This window comes from Otolemur garnettii, unplaced genomic scaffold (genome assembly GCF_000181295.1).
Source record: "Otolemur garnettii isolate 467f Iridium unplaced genomic scaffold, OtoGar3 scaffold00063, whole genome shotgun sequence".
NCBI classification, from domain to species: Eukaryota; Metazoa; Chordata; class Mammalia; order Primates; family Galagidae; genus Otolemur; species Otolemur garnettii.
Window position 1 is genome coordinate 10160878 of NW_003852458.1, and position 5800 is coordinate 10166677.

The 5800-nt window shown below is 44.1% G+C and overlaps 1 protein-coding gene across 1 annotated transcript in view; it reads left to right on the forward strand.

Annotated features, from left to right (window-relative positions):
* NIM1K (NIM1 serine/threonine protein kinase) overlaps positions 1–5800 on the forward strand; it is a 23865-nt gene that overhangs the window by 8489 nt on the left and 9576 nt on the right. The window lies entirely within an intron of this gene.

A 5800-nucleotide genomic window follows, 5' to 3' on the forward strand; every position in this document is an offset into this window, starting at 1 on the left:
GATAAAGTGAAACTGTCCCCCCCCCCAAAAAAAAAGAAATGGAAAAAGGAAAAAAAATCCTCATTCAGAAACTTACTGGGCATCTGACACAGGGCACCTTAGTTAACCTTTGGTCCTCGTTTGCCTCAGCCATATAATAGAGATAATTATTGTTATCTTAGAGTTGTTAGAAAAATTATAAATAACATGTAAAGTACAGGGTGCATCATAGCCACTCAATTAATGGTAACTAATCATTGGTACAACTTTATTTTTTACTTAAATTTATTTCAAAAGGAAACATAATATTATTACAATAATGAAAAACCAGCCTCCCTTGCTGGTTTTAGAAGGTAATGGTAAAAAATAAAAATTTAACAGCTTTCAGGGAAAATTACCAAGTAATAGAAATTAGTGTTTAAAACATGCTAACAACCAATCTCAGGCTTTCTCTTTGCCATAATCAGGAAAATTGAAATGGGAATAACGTTTTTTATGCCATGATTCATTGCTGTTTAAGGCTGTTTCCACGCACTAAAATCATTTCTGCCTCACGAGTATTAATGGTTCCACTCTAGGAAAGTGTGACATCTCGTCCTCCTGAGTTTTATAAATGAGGAAGTAGACACCAGCTGCTCTGGCTCTCCAGTATGGCTGGCTTAGAGTCCCTTGGGTCCTGCATGTTGATAGGGCAGGCTGAGAGCCATCACGAACCCCCTTTTAGGTTGATTGGAAATTTCTCAAAAGAGATGATACCCTCGGCTTCTGAATATTTTATGTCCCATCTGTTGTCACAGACAGAAGTAGAAAAGGCGGTGGTGTGTGTGCTTCCTGTCACTGGCCCTTCCGACCTCTCACTCCCGTCTCAGGTTTCTACCATCCTTTCTTCCTCTCTCTCACTTCATTTATTTATTAGTTAATTAACTTCTGTTTTAAAAAATATAGTAACCATCTCCTGAGCACATACTATGTTTTGGACCTTCCAGAAATGAGTAAGGTACACTTCTTGCCTGCTGGAGAACTTACAGCCATGCTGTCACAGAGTAAGGCACCAAGGGTGCCCCTCACCCCACCATGCCTGCCAGAATCCAGGGAGGGTCTATTGAGCAGGCAAGGCTTATGATGGATCTTAAGGTTTGAGGAGAAATTTTTACAGGACACAGGAGAAAGAGAATTCCAGGAAGAGCAACAGGATGTAAAGAACACAGAGCTATGAACAAGTCGGCAGGGGTATTTGGAGACTTAAAAGTAATTCAGTGAAGATGGGGTATGGGATTCACCCTCAGAGTAGTGGGAGAGAGAGAAGGTAGGGGTCATAGGCAGGAGCTTGATCATGGAGAATTTTCTTGCATATTTGGATTTTGTCATTAGATTATCAGGGAGTTATGGACGAGCTTTAAGCAACCCATAAATACCAGTGATTAATATAATTTGATTTCAGCAAGAAAGATAAACTGAAGTTGAGGACTGACAAGAATCAAGGAAATCACACACAAAAATATTAATCTCAGGCCAGGTGCAGTGGCTCACACCTGTAATCCCAGCACTCTGGGAGGCCGAGGCAGGTGGACTGCCTGAGCTCACGAGTTCGAGACCAGCCTGAGTAAGAGCAAGACCCTGTCTCTAAAAATAGCCAGACGCTGTGGCAGGCACCTGTAGTTCCAGCTACTTGGGAGGCTGAGGCAAGATAATTGCTTGAGCCCAAGAGTTTGAGGTTGCTGTGAGCTGTGACACCACAGCACTCTACCAGGGGCAACAAAGTGAAATATATATTAGTCTAATGGTCCCGATGAATGATGATGTCCATCCACCACGGCAGGGGCAGTGAGGATAGAGAGAAGATGCACTTGAACAATGTTTTAGAATGTTGGCAAACCTTGTGATCAATAGGATGAAAGTCAGGAAGGGATGGGGAGAGGAATGACTAAAGATGATTCCAGTTTCCAGTATCAGTGACTTACCAGTGAATAGCAAACTGCAGAAGAATAGATTTGAAGGAAAGATTTAGAAGCACTGACTTGGAAGCATATGGAGCTCATAAAATGTATGTGTCCAACAGCCTTCTCAGAGCCCAAGAGAAAGTATGACAGAGAAGTAAAGATCTGGGGTTTAACAAAAGCCTGAGGAGAGTGAAAATCTAGTTACAAGCCCCCTTGGGGTCAGATATTGTATGATATTGATCCTTACAGTTTCCCCCCCTGTGTTATGAATCACAGACACTTGGCAAATATTTGATGAATTAAGTTAGCTTACTAAGTTGTCAGTGGAGAGGGGAGAGAGAGTGGAGGAAGGGATGCATGGCAGTACCTTCTGGAAGGTACTCTATGCTATGATCTCCCTAGAGGACAGGGCTGGGAAACTAGTGCAGTCTGTAGTAGTGACCCCCATCCCAATGCTTGAAAACATTCATTGAAATAGCAATTTAACATTGTAATTTACTTTAAGAATGGTTTGTTAGGGGGGTGCCTGTAGCTCCGTGAGTAGGGTGCTGGCCATATACACTGAAGCTGGCAGGTTCAAATCTGGCCCCCTGGCCAGCTAAAATAACAATGACAACTGCAACAAAAAAGTGACCAGGCATTGTGGCAGGTGCCTGTAGTCCTAGCTACATGGGAGGCTGAGGCAAGGGAATTGCTTGAGCCCAAGAGTTTGAGGTTGCTGTGAGCTGTGATGCTGCAGCACTCTACACAGGGCAACAGCTTTAGACTCTGTCTCAAAAAAAAAAAATGGTTTGTTAGTGGCTTTGGGGGATCCACTTTAAATACTATAACTATTGTAGTATTATTTATAGTGTTACAGTCATCTAATACCTAATCCTTGCAGGATCCAATGATACAGGAATGTTCAAGTACAGGAAAGCATATATAACAGACAGAAGGTCACACACCCAGCAGAAAGTACAGTTATGGAGAGACTCTGTGCATAGAAGATGAGGGGACAGATGAGTGAGTGAAAATGCCAGGTGCAAAATTAAACATGTACAGTGATGATAATACCCTGGGTCCTTGTGAGGATGGAATGAGACCATTCATTCAGCAAATATCTGTTGAGTACATGTATCTGTTGAGTACATGTTGTTGACTAGTATCATGTAACAGACACTAGTCTAGGGACTGGTGTTACAGTCGTGAACTAAACAGACAGTAATCCTTGTCCTTATGGACCTTATATTCCAGTGCAAGAGACACAAAAATAAGTTTATAAAATGTTCATTATATTAAGTGATAAGAAAGAGAATAGAGCAAGAGGGGAGACTGGAAGAAGCATTGAGAGCCATCGTTTTGATATAAGTTGGCCAGGGACAGCCTTACTGAGGAGGTTATAATTGATCTGAAAGAAATGAGGGAACCAGCTATGTACCTATACGGGGGAAACCATCAGGCAGAGAGCATAGATGGGAAGTGCCTGGATCATTCTCGAAATAGCCAAGAAGGATGAAGGCAGAGTGTCTTAGGGGTCAGATGGTGGAGAGCCATGTAGGCCAAAGTTAGGAGTCTGGCTTTTCCTGGGAGCGAAGCGGGAGTCCCTCTAGGGAGTAGAGGACTGACGTGATTTGGCTTAAGCTTTATCAGAATCACTCCAGCTGACGTGATTTGGCTTAAGCTTTATCAGAATCACTCCAGTCTGTTGAAAATAAACTGTACGAGGCAGAAAAGGAGAGGTCAGGTAGAAGCCTTTTGCAATATTCAAGCAAGCAAGAATGGTGGCCTGGACCAGGAAGGGAGCAGTGTAATGCTGAGAAGTGGCTGGGGTTTGGCTGTATTTGCTAATGGATTGAAAATGGAATATAAAAGAGAACAATGAACTATTCCAAGGTCTTTGACACAAGTAAGCACAAGAATTAGTTTACACTTACTTGAAAGGGGGAAGATTGTAGAAGGAGCAGGTTGGGGGCAGTGGAGCTGAAGTGCTCAGCATTGAACTTGTTATGTCTGACCTGTCGGTCACATGTCTGTGACACTACAGAGCAGGTGCTGTTGGTGCCTCACCCGTGTCTCCTCGGACTTTATCATTTCAGCGCACACAGGCCTTACCTCCAACTGCTAGTCCCTCCATCTCTTTGCCTCTCAGCTTTCTCCAGCCGCTGGAGCCTGCTCTGACCACATGCACAGCAGGCCAGAAATATACATCCCCCAGGAGTGGCCAACAACCACTTGCTGGCAGGAGATGCTGTCTGAGCTCCAGCACTCTCCTTCTCCTCATAGTGAAACTCAAGCATGATAACCCTTAGCGAGATCCCCTGAGGACTTCCTTAGTCACACACCCTTTATTGCCTGTCTTTCCTTTCCTGTCTCCCTTCCTCCTTCTTTTACTTGTGTTTCCTGGGATCACCTTCCATATAAACTACTTGCACTTGAGTCCCTGCCTTGGGATTGCTTCTGGAAGAACCCACACTAACGTAACACCTGGTGGGCACATGTATTTCTGTTTCTGGAATCCCCAAGGAAGTGACTGTAGAGAAGAGGTCTAAGTACTGAGCCTTCAGGTCTCCAATACTTGAGGGCTGGGGGATGAGAAGGACACAGCTCCCCAGGAGTGTGTGCTGTCTTAGAAACCAGACAGTAGGGCTCGGCGCCTGTGGCTCAAGCGGCTAAGGCGCCAGCCACATACACCTAAGGTGGAGGGTTCGAATCCAGCCCAGGCCCACCAAACAACAATGATGGCTGCAACCAAAAGACAGTGGGCATTGTGGAGGGTGCCTGTGGTCCCAGCTACTTGGGAGGCTGAGGCAGGAGACTTGCTTGAGCCCAGGAGTTGGAGGTTGCTGTGAGCTGTGATGCCACAGCAGTCTACCCAGGGGGAAAGTTTGAGGCTCTGTCTAAAAAAAAAAAAAAAAAAAAAAAAGAAACCAGACAGTAAGTGTATCTTTAGGGATGAAGCCTGAGAATGGCCCACTGGTTTCAGCAATTTGGTGATCACTAGTGTGACCTTGAGGGGAGCACTTTTAGGAGCATAATCTCTTGGAGTCAAGAGCTAATGAGGGGAGAATTGGAGACAGAGAAGTAGAACCAGCTCTTTAAAGGAGTTTTACCATGAAGGGAGTAAGAGAAAGGGCTCTGATGCTGGAGGGGGAAGTGGGGTCAAGAGAGGATTATTGTGATGTTTTAAAAAACATTTTTTGATGTTTAGCACGTATCAACATGCACACGGAAGTATGGAAACCATAGCCATGGAGCTCAATGAATTTTCCAAATGGAATGACCTGTATAACCACCACCAAGATTAAGAGAGAGAACATTTCCAGTGCTCAGACCCCATTCCCACGCCCATCCTTCCCTCTAGTAATGAGATCCACAAGCCTAACTACTGTCCTTATGCCTAACTACTATCCTGATGCCTAACATCATAGGTTGCCCTTTTCCTGTGTTAAACTGTATCTAAATGGAATCATACAGATGTATTCCTTTGTCTTGCTTTATTTCCCAGCGTTAAGTTTGTGAACATTATCCATATAATTTTACATATTCTAGGTGCTTTGTGCTCTTTGCTCCGCAGTCACCTGTTGGATGAATCTAACACAGTTTATCAGTTCAGCTGTTGATATGGATAGTTTCCAGTTTGGGGCTACAATGAATAATGTTGCTATGAACATTCTGGTACAAAAGTTTCAGTAAACGGCTTGGCGCCTGTAGCTCAAATGCCTAGGGCGCCAGCCACATATACCAGAGCCGGCGGTTCAAATCCAGCCTGGGCTCATCAAACAACAATGACAACTACAACCAAAAAAATGGCCAGGCACTGTGGTAGATGCCTGTGCTCCCAGCTACTTGGGAGGCTGAGGCAAGAGAATCACTTTTTCTTTTTCTTTTTTTTTTTTTTT